The following is a 19,764-nucleotide window of genomic DNA, read 5'->3' as shown; positions in this document are numbered from 1 at the left end:
AAATGAAAGGGGAACCACACAAGGTATACATATAAAATATATGTATTTATTACTAAACACTCTCTACTAACCTCCTTATGAGATTAGAGAGCAAGGTACACAATATCAACACAATAGAATTTAAGTAAATAGCACAATAACCAATGGGCCCCGGGGGAGAACAAACCATATATTAAGAAAGTGGTATAGGAATCACGACTTGACTAGACACAGTGCCTAGCACACTTAAAATCGATGGAACCCCAAGGAACCAACCAAGGTAGTGACACAGGGGACCCACGGGGGACATATGCAGTGTGAGAACACAGCCCCAAGCTCCGTACAATCCTATGGGAAAGTCGTGGTTGGAAAATTAAAGATTAAGGACACTTCGGAGAGGACTTGGAGCAAACCCTTTTAGACTTAGGAGGTTCTAAGGCCAACATCCATGTTAGCACCAGAGAACAGATGTTACCTCACCCAGAGAAGCTGGGTGCATAGGTGCCAAATGGTGCTGGGAATCGTCACTGTTTTCAATGGTGAGTTGCTGCAAAGTGCTGCTGCTGTGGAAAGGGAAAGTGTCTGCACGATCCAAGCCTGGATCGAGGATGTGAAGAACCTGAAAGCTGAGGGGACAGAGTCTGGGTCACTTCAGGATGACCAGGGGCACATTAGAACAATGACCACCAATGTGGGGTGTTTCAGGTGCAATGAGGTAAGGCTTGACTCCGCTGCCACGGGAACCAGGAGACATCGATGTCAACACGAGCAGAGTCCGCAGACGAGCTGTCCCACAAAGGATGTCGAGTGCTGGGGGGTCGGTGTCCGGACTGGAGACCAACGAGCCTTGGCAACTGCACCCCACGCGGTGAGAGTAAAAAGGCTTCAGGATGGACCAGCAAGGTCCTGGTGACTCCCTAAGCGATGGAGAGTTAGGGCACATCTGGAGCAACCAGGTAAGCCCATTTAGAGTTACAGTACCCTTCTCAGGGACTCACAAGTCGATTGACAAGGGTTCGCGAAGGGACCTCAAGAAGAATCACTAAATACCATCCCACGAGTCACTCGTGGGTGGAATGTAGGCCAGTAATCTTTGGTGGCATCACTGCTCGGGGTCTGGACTACAAGTAGCCCAATGCACAGCCTCAGGGATTGCCAAGAAGCATATGCAGCGGCAAATGGTCACGGTGTCCAGAGGTTCAGGCTGCACGGTTCCCACGAGGGCTTAGGATCTCAGGTTTGCTGAGAGCACGGATCGACCTCGGGGAAGCTTGGAAACGCACCTCCTGTGTTGCAAAGTCTTCGGAGTCCTTCAGGAGCTGTGTACTTGCAAACCGGACAGATGCGTCTTTGGTACCTGCCTTGCAGGGGAGTAACTCCTTTACTCTAACGGAGATTCTTCGGTCATCCAACAAAGTGTAGATAGTTGAAGTTCTGGGATTCTGTAGCAGAGTTTCATCCAGGTAAATCTAAAGTCCTGTAGTCAGGGGTTCCTTCTTTATATCCAAGGAAGGGGTGGGAAAAACTCTGGGGACCCACCTATGGGAGGGTCAGGTCAGAGGGGTGGTTACATCTATATCCTTTATCCAGTTTCGCGCCAGAGCAAGGGCTCGTAGCCCCTTTAACCGGTTTGAGCCGGACTATGCACAGGGACACCAAATGTGCCCCCAGTGCAGACATCAAAGCACTCTTGGAGTTCACCTACCCAGCCCCAATACACTAAAGACTGTCTAGGAGGTGGCTACACCTCCCTGTGACAGGAAACCTATTGTCCAGCCTCCCCTGCCAGAGTTTCGTCCAGCAGCAGGAGGGCAGACGCATGTCTGTGGCTGGCAGCATCCATTTTGTGATGCCAGGGTTCTGTTAGGATGGTACCGGGTCATATTTCTCCCTCTAGGAGGGTGGAATCATATGATTCCAAGGTGTTTGACACCAAACACGACATGTTTCCTTGTAGCCTTTCCAAAGTTAGCATTTACCGCAAGGTTATAATGCACTTAGGAGTATATGTTTTGGCTGCATCACAGAACAACCCCAGGTAATAGATTCCGAAGGCTGCAGAGGGGCCCTCTCATGCATGGCCACCCTCTCACACGAAACCCAGCACCCTGCCTTCAGGATTGATAAGGCCTGCCATAGGGGTGACTGATAGGTTTATAGGTGCAGTAATATAAGTTAGATATAGGGAACCTATATCTAAGTACGGGGTGCATACACCACCTTACACAGGCTGCTGTAGCAGACCTGTTGTGTCATATTGAGTGGCCTCTCAGGGGTGGCATAATACATGCTGCAGTCCCTGGGAGGACCCTGGGGTACCTATGCCCTGGGTATGTAGGATACCATATACTAGGGACTTATGAGGGTACCCCAGTATCCAATCTGGATCTGGATCTAAAGTACATGCAATCATTTTAGAGAGGAAGCTGCTAGGCTGGGGTCCTGGATAGCAGGACCCCAGCCAGACTAAAGTCGAAAAACAGTGAAACATCAGCAAAAAGTGGGGGTAACTATAAGAAGCAGATCCTACTCTCCTACAGCAGGGATATGCCGGGGGGTAATAAAAATAAATAAATGACCTTACCTTGAGGCCGGGTCCCGGGTCTCTGCTCATGCTCTGTCTCCGACTCCAGGAACAGGAAGCAGGCAGCATGGCTCCCTTCCCTAAGCCAATCACAAAGCTGCATTGCAGAGTTGTGATTAGTCTGAACTCCGTGACACGACGCTCAGCCAGGGGCTGTCAGGGTGGGCATGTTCTCCATGCAGGCTGTATGAAATTTTTTATGTTACAAGAATGCATATATCAAACATAGATATTGTTGTGACAAAATGATTTAAACAACAACAACAAAAATTACTGTTCGTTGTTGGTTTGTGAATGCATTCAAACATGGTATATATATATATATATATATGTGTGTGTATATATATATATATATATACACACACATATAAATATATATATATATATATATATATATATATATATATATATATATATAAATATGAGGCATGAACTTCTAAAGTATGTTTTCCATGTTCATGACCGAACGCGTGCACTGTCACTTTAAAATGAGGTTGAACATAGCAATGTTGTCATGTGATCAAGGCAGGGATCTGCCGAAACGCGTCATGGCGACTGGCGGTGTGTTTCAATAAAATCAACTGCACCAAACCTGGGTCTACGCTCGTTTTTGTTTTCCCGGAAACCGACTGTGAACGAAACGGAAATGCACGGAGCCCCTTGCTGCAGGGAAACATTGGCCCACGGAGGAGCCACAAGCTGCTGAGTATCGAGTTACTGGAACGGACGCTCGGTGGAGCTGAGCGTCGGTGCTGTGCTTTAGCGGTGACAGGCTTACCAGGTACAGGACTCTTTCGAGATAATCAGCAGGTGGGGAGGTGTGCTTACAATCCGTCACGAAACAGGCTTGCTAATTAAAGGGATTTCTGTAACCAAACAATATATTCATAAACAGTGTCACACCACCATGTCAGCCTCAACATTGCGGGAAGAGATGTTTGCGGATGCAGCATTTGAGCCGCGAGTAAATAGTGGAAGTGCCGGCAAAGACAGCAATGCCGGGGGGAAGAACCTGAAAGAAAAGTATTGAGCTCTTGAGAAGCTCATGCACCAGGAAACGGCAAGATGGTGGGAGTCCAAATCCCTACAAAAATATTTGGACGTTGGGCGTATGTACAAATGTAATAATAATAATAATGATTCCGTAAAGACTTAAAAACCTGGCTTTTCAATCAGTAGTTCCCCCACCACTTTTGTTGCCTAGCCTTTCATCCTTCTGTGTTCTCTAGCAATGGAAAACCTCTGGGTAGCTGCACGCTGTACAAATGTAATAATAATAATAATAATACCGAGGGGCTTGCGAATTATGATCGCGCCGAGCTATGATACGCCCAACCCCCTCATGATGGCTGAATAGGCCCAATGTAATTTGGATTCTTCTAGAAGATTAGTAGAGATACTTGTCAAGTATGCTGGCAGCGACCAGGAAGATCTTATACCAAAGATTGAAGCCTTAAAAAATGAAATCCAAGCGCAACATGATCCACAACAACAAAAAACAAAATTAAACGAAGAGATGATGCAAAGGCTTCAAAAGGAAGAAGAAAAGATAAAACAACACAAAATGTATACATTTAGAAGGGACAAACAAGATTATGACAACGGGCAGATATTTACTATTGCCCGCAAATATGACACATTCCGTAATGCTTCAGCCACCAAACGTCAGCAAGAAGGGAGTCATCCCGTACAAGTGCCGCCAGAGCAAGAAGCACAATCCACATCGGATCTAAGCTTGGCGGTTGAGAGCGAGTCGGACATGGAAGGTTGTGAAGAACAGCAGAAGCTCAATAAAATCAAGCACACAATGGGGGAAGAACTTGAGTATATAAGACGGAGTAGAAGAGAAACCCTACGTCTAATAAGCCAACTGGCAAAAAACGGCGCACAAGGAATAGGAGGGAAAGAAGGTGGGCAGCATAACAACACAGGGAGCAAGCTGGGAGGACAGGGCCATGAAGAAGCAAACAAACAAACTAGTGGTGGCACCCTCGACCAGTCAATACAATGCCAATACAATCATCAATGTGGCTAAAACAGATTTGACCGCGGTAGAAGAACAATTGCTCTCTTTAGAACTAACATACTGTCCGGAATCAAACTTTGATTACGCTCAAACAAGGGCAGATGTTTATCAATTTATCCGAAAGCTGAAACTTCGGATGTTCCAGCTCCCTCCATCTGGCGTCTCGAATCTGGTCTGGTTCAGATTCGAGATGCCAGATGGAGGGAGCGGGGCTTCAATTCTAGCCACTGTAAACATGTATCCGTGTTTTCGGGACCAAGGGACTACTTTTGCCTTGCTTTACCATATCCAAGTTGTAGGAAGTTTATCCGCCACTTTACCGACGCAGGACTGGCTGCAACACTGGCGTCTCTCTATTTTGTATGAATGTGCATACAGGTCATTACACGACCTGCAATTACCTTGACTCACCGAGAATCCAGTTACCCTTCCGGGTTGGAATTATCACCGGAATTGGGCCGTTCTGACTTTGGATACAGCAAATAAGCCCTGAGGAAGTGTAGAACACTGTTTTTCTACAATGAAACACGTGTTGGCTGGCTGTGTGTAACCTGTACCTGATGACCAATTAAAAGGGAGAACCTATACTCCGGAATTTACTGCAACGTTGGATGGTTTCTTCAGAACATTTATTTACACATTGTGTGTTGTTACTTTGAGTGCGCAGGACTTTTGGAAATGTGTGTTTGTGTGGCTTGCTCCACACGGATTGAGGGGTTCTAAGGGTCTCCCCTCCCTGACAGCATCACTCCAACACATTGCACTTGTCATTGATGGAACGTTAATATTGCTAGAGCGCCACCACTTTCTACCTACTTTCCTTTTTCAGCACTATGATGTTACTTATTCAATATTTTAGCACTCCCTAAGTCTTTTAAATACGCACATTGGTGAGTATATATATATATATATAAATATATATATATATATAAATATATATATATAAATATATATATATATATATATATATATTCGCTCTCTGCCCCAAAGATGCGTGGCACTCTTGTAGACGGGTGCGGTCCAAGCGCGTCGGAGCCTCGCGCTATACTTTACTTGCACACTATGTGCAAGTAAAGTTGCTGTTGGAAATCCAAGATCCCCGTGTGTGCAGTCCTTATTTCCCAACCCGGGATCGGGAGGGATTGAGCTTTCATATATATATATATATATATATATATATACATATATATATATATATATATATATATATATATATATATATATATATATATTCCGAGCAAATTCAAAAAGGACACCGCACTCTTCTCGGATGTTTTCAAGCTTGTTTAATCCAACTTTAAGAAAAACTTCCTCCTATATATATATATATGCTCGAGACAAAAGCCAAATTGTAGCCCCAGATCCCCAGGACCAACAAAAGACTAAGCGAGTCCAATATAAGGCAATTTAAGATTTAATGAGCACACTGAGCAGCAGAAGCGAAAACTAACGCGTTTCGGGCAGATATATATATCCAACGAAGAGGTTGTCACTCAGTATCCAAAAGACAACAAGCTGAGGCCCAAATGCAATAAAGGTGAAGTTTTAATAGCAATAACACCCAACGCGTTTCCCAGCCGCAGCCGCTTGATCACGAGTGAAAGTTAGTGTTAGATCAATAAAGATATATACAAAAAGACATTTAGTCATGTGACCAACAAAAGTGAAAACATACTCTCTTTTCTTTCTTCATATCGTGGTAGTTCAATACATCGTTTTTCCTATCACAAAATTCAAAATCATTTCAATCATTGATTTTAAAGGTTTGTATACAAAAGAACTTATATACATACTGTTGTTAAATCACAGTTTGCTTCGTAATAAACCTTGTAAGTTCAAAACTACACATCCCATAATTCTTAGCGCGCTTGTTCTGGTCATGTGCTTGTCCCGTATGACCATTACTTGTCATAGACCATCCTAAAGTAAATACAGCCACAGTGGGCAAAAAACGATTCGCAAAACGAAGGGATTTTCATGTATCACAAATATATATCCATACTGTTATGAAATCACCTCCCGTCTTAAATCTGTATAAACCTGTCTGCACCCTCATATTTTGCGGAAAGTCGCATAGCCAAGTATAATCATTATTGAGCCCCAGTGGGCTTTACCAATGTCTGTTCAAAACATTGTTCAATTAACGCTGCAATGGGCATCTTGATACAACAAGTCATTTTTTCGTATGATGTCCCACATCTCATTGGCATTTCGTATCATATTTGCGATTCTCCAAATGGATATTCCATGACAGAGCAGGAACTTTCTGTGATTCCAAAATCAGCATAAAATGTCCAGATATATATTACCCCAGTGGGCACCAATCAGCCATTCCCTCATGGAGATTGTATCTATATAGATCAAAACTCTAAGTAATCCAGTGAAATTTAACCACAGTAATAGTGATATTTACCCTATACAGAGTGTAAAAATCATATACTTTTGCTCTTTAACATCCAAGGATCGTAGAACCACCGGTTATCTGTAATGAGAGAGTAAACCCATTAAAATTCAATCTAACAACACTTAACATAATTAAATTGAAAAAGACAGAAGTCTGCAGCAGTTTACTCAAAAATATTACTAGACACATCTTAGTATTTTAACCAAGATGGACCGCAATGTGCCTCATCTCCGTTATGTCCTGATGATACAGTGTTTGATATTTGATTATCATTTTTGATTCTAATTTTCGTAACTCCTTCAAACTGTCACCTCCTCTTTCCCTTTTGGGAATACTGTCCAATACTACAAATGAAAGGAGACTAGTATTTTGTTTGTGTTTTTAAAAAAAGTGGCGAGCAATAGGATATTGTTTGTTATGGTGATTAATTGCCCTTAGGTGCTCCAAAACTCTTTTTTTAGCTTTGAGTTTCGTACTGCCAATGTAATACAAATTGCATGGGCACCTAAGGGCATATACAGCATATTCAGTGTCACATGAAACATGCTTTTGAATTTTGAAAGAACTACAATTGGCTGATAGCTTGACTGATTTACAACTGGAACTGTACTTTACAGGCCTTGCACCTCCCACATACAAAAAAACCCTGTACAGCCCCAGTTGATATTTTTGTAGTTTTAGGCAGCATGGCTGGACTTACCATATCTTTAAATGATTGTGATTTCCTAAACGTAATCTGAGGTGAATTACTCACTGCTTTCTCTAGGTCTGGATCTGTCTGTAATATGCTCCAATGCTTGTCTAGGCATTTCCTCATCTCATATGCTTTGTTGCTGTATGTTGCCACAAATCTTACTTTCTCAGAGTCAGAGATAATATTATCTTTGATTTTTAGTAAATCATCTCTTTCTCTTGCCTCAACTTTGCTGCATGCTGTAGCTATACACTGATCACTGTACCCTCTATCTTTAAACCGTTTGATCATAATATTGCATTCAATTTGGTATCCATCTACAGTACTGCAATTTCTTTTAGCCCATAGCAATTCTCCATACGGGATGCTTTGGATTAAATTGTTAGGGTGACAGCTCCGGGCATGCAACATACTGTTCCCAGCTGTACTTTTACGGTGTAATGATGTCTCAATTTTGCCTTTCTGAACTTCTAACATAACATCAAAAAATTCAATTTTTTCTGAATTAATTTGATGTGTAAATCTTAAATTCAACTCATTTTTGTTCAGAGTAACAACAAATTCATCAGCTTACTCTCTTGTACCATCCCATATACAAAAAACATCGTCGATAAATCTCGACCAACTCTTAACATGTTTTTTGTAGGGTTCCAGGGTCCGGACCACCTGCTCCTCCCACCAGCCAAGGTATAAACACGCAAAGCTGGGGGCGAAGCAGGTGCCCATTGCCGTGCCCATGATCTGCCGGTATATCTGGTTATAGATAAAATAATTCTTCGTAAGGCATCTGAGTATCATGTCCTTTAGTACTTCTGTGTGCATTAAATAAGATATTGATCTTTCACCGAGATAGTACCTACATGCCTTTATCCCCAATTCATGCGGGATGCTTGTGTACAAGCTATTTACATCAAGACTAAGCATTAAGCAGTTAGCATTCCATTCCACATTAGAAATCAAACGTAAAAAATCCCCGTATCCTTAATGTAGGACGGCAATTTCTTCCCCAGGGGCTGGAGAAAATAGTCTATTTCATTAATTCAAAGCTGTAATATGGTGCCTGGAGTGATAAATGGCTTTTGTAATTTTACAGCTCGGCAAGGACAGCACTGTACTAGTTCTATGCTTAATATAAGTAATCATATTCCACAGATACAAAATGAGGCCTTGGATATTTTCGAAAAAGGAGTGAAAAAAGGTATTAAAAAATTGGCCAATACTCCTTTCCGAGGTAAAAGAAATCTGACTCCACAGCAAAATGCAGCTATAAAATTATCTGGGAGCAACATTGCGAGATTGTGTCACTGTGTAATCACCGGATGGTGCAGTCTGTTGGGAGTGCGCCCATGAAAGCTGGGATGTTTTGGTGGAAGATGTTTGTGCACGGTCAGTCCTACCGTGAGGGGCAGCAACATTCCGAAAAAAGGAGAAAGGAAGACCGTGGGTCGGAACTTTTCAAGACCCTGCTACGGTACAACAGACTGTGACTAATTTATCTTGCTTGTTACTCCGGAGCCCACTGAGGGTGGAAATAATGCTTTAAAACGTTGAAATGACTCACAGGACCTACTATAGGTTAAATAATTGTTCTCTTGGACTACAATGCCCAATATGCACTGCGCGCACTTAGCGCGAATAAATGCTGAAATGAGAAACGCCTTTGAGTCTCAATATGCAAATGACGTTCGAGAAAGAGGCAGAGAGCATCGAAACGCGTCAGGTCGGTGTAAATTATCTGGGAGCAACATTGCGAGATTGTGTCACTGTGTAATCACCGGATGTTGCAGTCTGTTGGGAGTGCGCCCCTGAAAGCTGGGATGTTTTGGTGGAAGATGTTTGTGCACGGTCAGTCCTACCGTGAGGGGCAGCAACATTCCGAAAAAAGGAGAAAGGAAGACCGTGGGTCGGAACTTTTCAAGACCCTGCTACGGTACAACAGACTGTGACTAATTTATCTTGCTTGTTACTCCGGAGCCCACTGAGGGTGGAAATAATGCTTTAAAACGTTGAAATGACTCACAGGACCTACTATAGGTTAAATAATTGTTCTCTTGGACTACAATGCCCAATATGCACTGCGCGCACTTAGCGCTAATAAATGCTGAAATGAGAAACGCCTTTGAGTCTCAATATGCAAATGACCTTCGAGAAAGAGGCAGAGAGCCTCGAAACGCGTCAGGTCGGTGTAAATTATCTGGGAGCAACATTGCGAGAGTGTGTCACTGTGTAATCACCGGATGGTGCAGTCTGTTGGGAGTGCGCCCCTGAAAGCTGGGATGTTTTGGTGGAAGATATATATATATATATATATATATATATATATATATATATATATATATATATATATATATATATATATATATATATATATATATATATATATATATGTATATATATATATATTCACTGAAAAAACCATAGGTTATAGACCATATATAGTTAGGAATTAGCATTTACAAAACCTTGAAAATTCACTGAAAAAACCATAGGGTATAGACCATATATAGTTAGGAATTAGCATTTAAAAAACCTTATTTTACTCACACAAAACCATTGAAATTCCATATATAGTTAGTTGCACTAACTATATATCGCGCACCCGCAATCCACTGCTGATGATGTCACATATTACATCATTCATGACATGGTCAGTGACATCACTGATGACATCACTGATGACATCTCAAATGACATCACTGATGACATCACTGATAACAACATCCAGTGATTTTTTGTTTCTGTAAAGTTTAAATATGTCTTACATATTGAAGAATGAGTGGATGTGTAAGTGTCTGGACGAAGGATTTAGTAGGTGCATGACTGACTGTATGAGTGAGTGATTAAATGTGTCTCACTGAGTGCATGGGTTAGTGACTAAACTGTCTTAATTTGTGCATCATTATGTCTGTTGTTCTGTAAACTGCTGCATGTGTTGATCAGTAGCTATATGACTAACTATATGGGTTATTGATTGATTGCCCAAGTATTTGTATGGGAGACTGAGTGTGTGTGTGGCTAGCTGGGAGGTGTGTGACTCTGTGCAGATCAATGTGTACTTGTATCAATGATTGTATAAGAAGGTAAGTATGTGTTAGTATATGTTTGAAAATGTAAGGTGCTCTATGTTTAACTGTATAGACAAGAAAATGGAAGTGTCATTGATTCTTTACAGGACTGACTAGGTGTGTGAGTAACTCCATGGATGAGTGGCAGACTGTGAGTGTCTGTATAGGTGTATAAGTGCATATGATAGTGTTGTAAAGATGAGTGATTGTATGTATGAATGATTGTATGGGTGAATGAGTGAAGGTGTGTGTAGACGTAGCAATCAGTGAGTGCGTATGTAGTAACTAGTATTGGTGTATCAATGGTTTAAAAAATTATACTCTGTATTTAACACTGGGTGAAACAGAGGTTATATTAAAATGTGAGGAGATGCATTGTATTGTCACATGAATGATATCATCAGTGATGTGGTCATTGATGTCAAATGAGATGTCATCAGTGATGTCATCAGTGATGTCATTTGAGATGTCATCAGTGATGTCATCAGTGATGTCACTGACCATGTCATGAATGATGTAATATGTGACATCATCAGCAGTGGATTGCGGGTGCGCGATATATAGTTAGTGCAACTAACTATATATGGAATTTCAATGGTTTTGTGTGAGTAAAATAAGGTTTTTTAAATGCTAATTCCTAACTATATATGGTCTATAACCTATGGTTTTTTCAGTGAATTTTCAAGGTTTTGTAAATGCTAATTCCTAACTATATATGGTCTATAACCTATGGTTTTTTCAGTGAATTTCAATGGTTTTTTAATAGCAAATATCATAAGCTGTGGAATGTCAAGTACGTGGTAAGTGAAAACATTTTCGTGTTTATGCACACTGATCTGCTTTGAATGGTGCCCCCCCCCTCATTTCTATTAGGAGTACTCTCTCTTTGCAGATAGTGAAAGGTAGTTAACGCAGGCCTTTGCCCCCGTTGTAATACGTCGTGCCTGCTTCTCTCTCCATTTGATTGATTGTTATCCAAGCATTTACTGTTTTAGAATTGGTTCTCTTTGGTTCATTCTCTATTTACAAACAGACACAGAGTCGCAATACTCTGTTTAGTCTTTGCAGATAACGAAAAATCGTGTAAAAAAAAAGAAAAGGAATCGAGCAAAATCAGTAGGCCACTAATGGGATCTCTTTTTGACCTCGCTAAAATAGAAACATTAGGAACAACCCCTCATGACAAATACAAAACTAGTGAGATGAACTGAACTCCACACAATGATGGCTGCAAAACAGCTCGGCTCCGCCACCCACCCCGCCCAAAATAACGATAAAGAGCGGCTGCCATGATTGGTTGCGGAATGGCCACGACGGAGCTACGAAATGGTGGTGCTCTCATGCTAACCCCAGCTTCAGTCTGAAACATCCAGAAACACTGTAGACTACCAATTCGATCAGTTCCGGTAGCGCCCCAATGTAACCCGGTAGAGAAGAACTAGCCCTCCCCTCTTTGACTGATGGTTCTTGTTGCCTGTCCCTTCTGTTGTCATTTAACAGAACTATTTAGCCTGCTGAAAGGGGTTGTGTTCCGACCGCTGGTTGGTGGAGACATTTTGACTATATTCTGGACCTGCGTTGTCGCGTAATGCGTCATATGACGCGCCGCGTTAGCGCATCCGGAAGTCATCCGGGGCGCGACGCGCAGCGCGTAACGTAAGCATAACAAGTCATGTGACTTGTTAATAAAACTTTTCATTGGTTCATTTTACTTTTCTTATTCTAATGATGAAGGCTTGGTCATATGACCTAAAAATTACGCTTTTTATTACTTCCGAACATTATTTTTTCTTAAATATATGTTATAATGTTCCAGGCTAATGTACTTTCCCGGAAAATTTACAACTGTCCTGCAAGTAAAATATATTCTTTTTTCGAGAAAAAGAGCGTTTCTTCGTCCCATGACGGAGCCGTTGAGCAAAAGAGGGTCGACCTGCTGTCTTAGTCGCCGATACGCCTGAATATGAGATTCTTATCGATCACTTTATGTTGCAGGAGTAGAAAACACAACAGCCCTTGACCATTTATCTTTACTGCGTTCCTGCGTATTATACCTTTTACCCTTCATGTAATTGGTCTGCTTTATTTCACTTGCCTTTTAATGATTCTAAAACAGTGACTATTATTAAAAACTTTACCAATGTATATACTACTACCATGTTTTCTTTTAAAAACCTTTATTGTGAAAATTTCATTATACAAATACGAGCCTATAACCACGTGGGCCGGCCACGGAGCAAACTGTAATCGTATATGATGAGTAGACATTTACACTGTAGAGGAACGTAACAGGCGGGCCATTAGGTTGCAAGAACTAAGGTGTCTAACAGTTGCGGAATCGGTGGACGTACATTTTATAATTAAAATACGACAGGGCCAGTTACAATAAAATTATCTAGATATACATTTGCGGGCAAGTACCATGGGTGACGTTAATTCGAACTTTCAATAGTACAGTAATCAATTACACATCAGAACTTAATATCAATAGGGATGTCGAAATATTCAATCAATTCTCGTCCCCGCCCGCCATATGCTTCAAAACTGCATACGACTCTCGTGATTTCAAGGTTCTGCAACCAGTACACAACAAGGAGTTACGAGTCCCATTTATTCCGGCGCCATTTTGGGCGAGGACGGGCAGGTCCAGGATATAGTCAAAATGTCTCTACCAACCATCGACTATGATGATGTTCATATGCTGTATTTATTAGAGTAACACTCATCTGTCCACATGAAATTAATTTGCCACAATCTAAACATGTCATTTTAATCTTTCCAAAGTTCTAAATATTTGGGACCATTTCCCTTGCCTCTGATGCTGTCAGTGCCACTTCTTTGATGAATGTACTGGCAGGTCGGGGGTTCTCCTCCAAATCTCTCTTTTATGCAGCACTATAATTAATTGGTGCCACCTCTCCATATGACGATGCATGGTATAGTTACCATAACTATATTTTTTTCCGGTTCCTCTGGAGAGTACATCGTGGCAGATGAAGCGTGTAACGTACCGGGCATTTACCTTTTTTTGCATGTACAGGAAAGGAAAAAAAAAATCGAGCGTCCGAGTTCTAAAGTGTCCCAGGGCCATTTTAGTAGACCAGGCCCAAATCCAAAGAACAAGCCGCCATTTTGAGAGTCCTGTTGCAGCCGCCTGTCGCTGTAGCATCAAGAGCAGCCGAAACTCAGCTGAATGGCAACTGAAACGGTAAAGGGGCGCCCCACTACAGCAGACGAGCCTCCACCTAGGAAGGCCCGTTCACGCCGCCTCCCCCCCCCCTTCGGGCACCCCACGCCGTTATTCGGAGCAGTATTGTAGGATGGCCACACCAGTGCGGCAACTTGCTAGACATCACCTCGGTGGTAACCGAATCTCAGCGCCTTGTGGTGTCTTCTATTCAGAAAACATTGTTGTGCTGCCTTCGACCTATTCGCCGCAAGTGCGCACGCAACTCAGCTGCATAGCTTGCTAGACACCACCTCGGTGCCATCCGGATCTTGGAATCTCAGCGCCTTTTGGTGTCTTCTCTTCAGAAAATATTGTTGCGCTGCCTTTGGCCCCATTCGCACATCGGTCCGCTACTGACGCCATCTCACAGGCTAATGGGGCGCCCCACGCCGAGTTTCAGCATTGTAGGATGGCCACACCAGTACAGCAACTTGCTAGACATCACCTCGGTGCCATCCGGATCTCGGCGCCCCACTGCAGATGAAGTGCCTCTCAACTATGAAACCACCACGGTGCCATCCGGATCTTGGCGCCTTGTGCTGGTTCCGGCCTATTCACACATCGGTGCGCTGCCTTTGGCCCCATTCGCACATCGGTCCGCTACTGACACCATCTCACAGGCCAACAGGGCGCCCCACGCCGACTTTTACCATTGTAGGATGGCCACACCAGTGCCACAACTTGCTAGACACCACCTCGGTGCCATCCGGATCTTGGCATCTCAGCGCCTTGTGGTGTCTTCTATTCAGAAAATATTGTTGCGCTGCCTTTGGCCCCATTCGCACATCGGTCCGCTACTGACGCCATCTCACAGGCCAACGGGGCGCCCCACGCCGACTTTCAACATTGTAGGATGGCCACACCAGTGCGACAACTTGCTAGACACCACCTCGGTGCCATCCGGATCTTGGCGCGTTGTGCTGCCTTCGGCCTATTCGCACATCGGTCCGCTACTGACGCGAACTCACAGGCCAACAGGGCGCCCCACGCCGACTTTCAGCATTGTAGGATGGCCACACCAGTGCTGCAACTTGCTGGACACCACCTCGGTGCCATCCGGATCTTGGCGCGTTGTGTTGCCTTCGGCCTATTCGCACATCGGTCCGCTACTGACGCCGCCTCACGTGCCAACGTATTTTCTCCGCATTTTATACCCTATGCCGCATAACAGGTCATGTGACTTGTTTATAAAACTTTTCATTGGTTCATTTTACTTTTGGTTTCCTAATGATGGAAAGCTTGATCATATGACCTAAAAACAACACTTTTCATTGGATGAAAACTTTTTTTTTTCCCCAAACGATGAAAGCCCCACCTTGTTTCTGGATGTTTCAGACTGAAGCTGGCGTCACCATGAAAGCACCACCATCTCGTGGCTCCGTCGTAGTCATTCCGCGAGCAATCATGGCAGCCGCTCCCCACCAGAAGCCTGCAGGAGTCGGGGGCCCCCAAAACTTTTGATGAATCCTCAAGGCGGAGGGGACGCTTTCGAGAATGGGGTCCAAGACCTAGCAGACAAGCGTCCGATTTCCAAGGTGTCCCAGGGCCATTTCAGTGGACCAGGCCCAAAAAGGAAACAGCCTGCCGCCATTTTGAGAGTCCTGTGACAGCCGCCTATCGCTGCACCGCAAGAGTGGGCGCAACTCAGCTGAATTGCGGCTTTTGACACAGTGGACCAAAAGCGGACGGAATGGCAACTGAAACGGTAAAGGGGCGCCCCACTACAACAGACGAGACTCCACCTGGAGAGGCCCGTTCACGCCGCCTCCCCCGGGGCGCCCCACGCCGTTATTCGGAGCAGCATTGTAGGATACCAAAACCAGTGCGGCAACTTACTGGACATCACCTTGGTGCCATCGTTCTGCTGCCTTGGAACTATTCGCACAACAGTTTGCTACTGATGACCCACCCCCCGCGACGCCCCACGCCGGATGCCGAAATCAGTGAAATCTGGACGTTGTGCTGCGTTGGGACTATTCGCACAGCCGACCGCTACTTCGTTGTTTTTCCCTAAAAATGTTTATATGTTATTACTGTTTTTGTTTTCTTGTATATATTTATAAGTTATTAAAGTTTTATAATCTTACTACTTTGTTGGAGTGCTATATATTTTTAATGTGACACATAATTGTAAAAACTTTGATGTACAAAGAGTCATCCCTGGAATCTTCCGCTTCAGGCTCGGTCCCCTCCCCAATCACAATACAGGATGGTTTTCAGATAATAGGAATGCGTCTTATGTGACGGATCTCATCGAGTGTGGGCCTTGATCTACTATAACTCCTTTGAAGAGGGGTGATTCTTTACAGCTGGGGCCATAAACTACATCTACAGGGCTAGCTGATACCCTAGGACCGGCCTGGACAATCGGACACAGAGGAAAAGGAGTGTCAGAGGGTGCGGTAGTGAATAGGGCGAAAGGGAGGTGTCGGGCGGGCACAGGGTGTGATTCTCAGTGAAGAGCAGCGCAGATGGGGGGTGGTTTATTACCCATGCATAAGACAGAGAGCGGGGGTGACCACTGCCTGGGGGAGATGCTTGCGAGGGTGGGGAGCCATGCTAAGGATCGACAGCGTGCAGAGAGTGGGTCTGGTCAAGGCATCTAAAATGACTGCCGTGCACGACAAAAGTGTGGCATTTGAAAAAAGGCAAGATGGCGCAGACAATGTTTTTCAACACTTCCTGATTTCCTTCGAATCGAACGTTAACAGACGTTGGGGCATATTACCAAAGTTAAGCGATATTTATCCCTAACGATGCTTAGCAACGAATTTTTTACCGCTAAGCATCTTCAGAAATTATCGCAGATAAACCTTGCTATTATCAAGGTTTATCGCAAATACGATAAAAAACGACCGCAATGCATTAATATCGCTGAAAACTCAGCGATATTCATGCATTACCGAGCTAATGCTCTTAGCCATGTTATCCACCTCCCATTGGATAACATGGCTAAAAACTGCTCAGCGCAGGTGGTAGCTTTTGGAGATATTCGCGCTTATCGCGAATATTTCCAAAAGTTGGTAATAGGAGATAGCGATGTTAGCGACTGTTTCCAGTCGCTAACATCTTGGCATGCCCACTTTGCATGTCATTAGTGATAAATATCACTCACATGCAAAGTGGGGCCCAAGATGGTCGCTATCTCCTACTAGCCGTCGCTAACTGGTGTTAGCAACAGCTAGGTAATACAGAGATAATTTTATCTCCGTGAAGTGGAGCGCTGTTACAGATATATATCTTGTTTTTGAACGTTAATTTCTCAAAATCCACTGAAGCACATATATTGAGACCTAGCAAAGGCACATCGAGCTACCAGTCCCTACAATTTTGCCAAGTTTCGTGCAAATCCATTCAGCCGTTCGATTATTATTATTATTTATTTTTTTGCCCCGCGGGGCCCTTTTAAAACATCCACATCAAACCTAAGAGGTCAAGGAGGATCTACTATGCCCCCTTATGGTCATTTGCCCCTTCGCTTTGGCCTCCTCTTGTCTCTCGATCCTACCGAGAGACAAGATGGCGGCCGCTACGGACTGTTTGCAATGTTTACAGACGCCGGAGAACCAATCAGCTTCGCAAACCTCCGTTACGCGAAGCGGAGCGCTGTTACAGATATATATCTTTTTTTGAACGTTAATTTCTCAAAATCCACTGGAGCACATATATTGAGACCTAGCAAAGGCACATCGGGCTACCAGTCCCTAATATTTTACCAAGTTTCGTGCAAATCCATTCAGCCGTTCGATTATTATTATTATTTTTTTTTTTTGCCCCGCGGGGCCCTTTTAAAACCTCCACATCAAACCTAGGGGGTCAGCGAGGATCTACTATGCCCCCTTATGGTCATTTGCCCCTTCGCTTTGGCCTCCTCTTGTCTCTCAATCCTACCGAGAGACAAGATGGCGGCCGCTACGGACTGTTTGGAATGTTCACAGACGCCGGAGAACCAATCAGCTTCGCTTCACAAAGCTCCGTACCGCGTAAAGTCCGCGAACCGGAGCGCTGCCCGGTCCGCTGTTACAGATATATATCTTTTTTTGAACGTTAATTTCTCAAAATCCACTGAAGCACATATATTGAGACCTAGCAAAGGCACATCGGGCTACCAGTCCCTACAATTTTGCCAAGTTTCGTGCAAATCCATTCAGCCGTTCGGGCTAAAAGTGAGGCCAACCGCCCTATGGAAAACTCAATGTTAAAAACACGTTTTGGGACCCCCTTTTTTCTCGGCCCCCCCTTGACGAACCCCCCCCAAATTTTCAAGGGCTGCTCAGAAACAAAATGTGCCATTTTCCTGAAAATTTCAGCCAATTCCGTCCACAAACGCCAAAGTTATTAGACATAGAATTTTCAAAAATCCCATAGAGAAAAAATCCTAACTATATATACCTACTGGCGACCGCCAGTAGGTAATATATATGTATATATATATATATATATATATATATATATATATATATATATATATATATATATATATATATATATGGATATATATGGATAAATATATATATATGTGTGTGTGTCTGTGTGTCTGTGTTCAAAGTACATAGATGTGGAGTTAGGAATAGCAAATCTATGCTTCCCTATCCACCGTTACCTTTCAATATGTTGTCCCTCAGTACTCTTGCCACGATATTCTTGTGTGTTGATATTCTTCGTCTTGATATTGAGTAGCACAAACATTAAGGGGCTTAACAATGTGATGGAGGGAGGGAGAGTGAGAGTTAGCATGCATGTAGTTTAGATTGTAGTGCTGCTCTGAGTTCTTCTTCAGATCCCCAACGGAGCTGTTATTGCATTTTGATTGGAAGACATAATCTCACTGGAGCCTTGCATAGGGTACTGGTTGAACAAACAGATTTATGATGCTGGCTACAATCTGCAATTCTGTCAGTCATTCTAAGCCAGCACATCTACTGAAAACAATTCCACTTCCTTAACAGCAATCAGCTGCAGTGGGGCTCTCTATCTGTCAAGCTGAAGATTTGTTGCTTCCACTGAGCTAAATTGTTGGTTGTCCCTTCCCTTCCCAGGGAGGCAAGGTGTGGGGTGACCTCCTTTCCTGAAATGAGAGTTCCAACTATCTATGCTGTCTGTCATTTCTGTGCGGTAGACACAGGAAATTGTCCATCAGCATGAAAGAAATCAGCTTGAAGCAGTGGCTCTCCTTATGACAAACCTGGTTGTGCTCTCAGTAAAAAAGATGCAAACATTTTATTGAATTTGTATATATATATATATATATATATAATCAATAAAATTGCTTCAAGATTAATTAAAGGGAAGCCAAAATCATTTATTTGACGTCAATCACGGCATAGCGCTTAAATTGAGCACCACCGGCGATTAGGCTGCCCGAGGGAAACTCGCCGAAAACAGAGGAATATATATCTATATATATAACATATACATATATACACACATTTGTGTGTGTGTATATGTGTGTATATATATATATATATATATAACGCCCAAACTTCCTCCTCATAGGAAAAAGCACGGCACACTCCGGAGTTGAAGGGCAAAGGATTTATTAAAATAATATGCGCGTGGTGTTAGCAGTCCCTTGAAACGCTAAGGCAGACGCGTTTCAAGCCTTCCATCGGCTCTCATCAGTGCCTGTTCCTGGGTCTCCGCGCTCGTTGGTAGTCCAGCAAGGTGCAGGTGAGTAGAAAACCGCCCCTTTTATGATGTTTTCGAGCTCCTCCTCCAATGTGCGGTATGCTGATCACTCGCGCTTTCTCACTGCCAGGCAGATGCATGCTGGTAGATACAGT

Source organism: Lissotriton helveticus, chromosome 3_1 (assembly GCF_964261635.1).
Source record: "Lissotriton helveticus chromosome 3_1, aLisHel1.1, whole genome shotgun sequence".
NCBI classification, from domain to species: Eukaryota; Metazoa; Chordata; class Amphibia; order Caudata; family Salamandridae; genus Lissotriton; species Lissotriton helveticus.
This window is presented reverse-complemented; position numbering follows the sequence as displayed.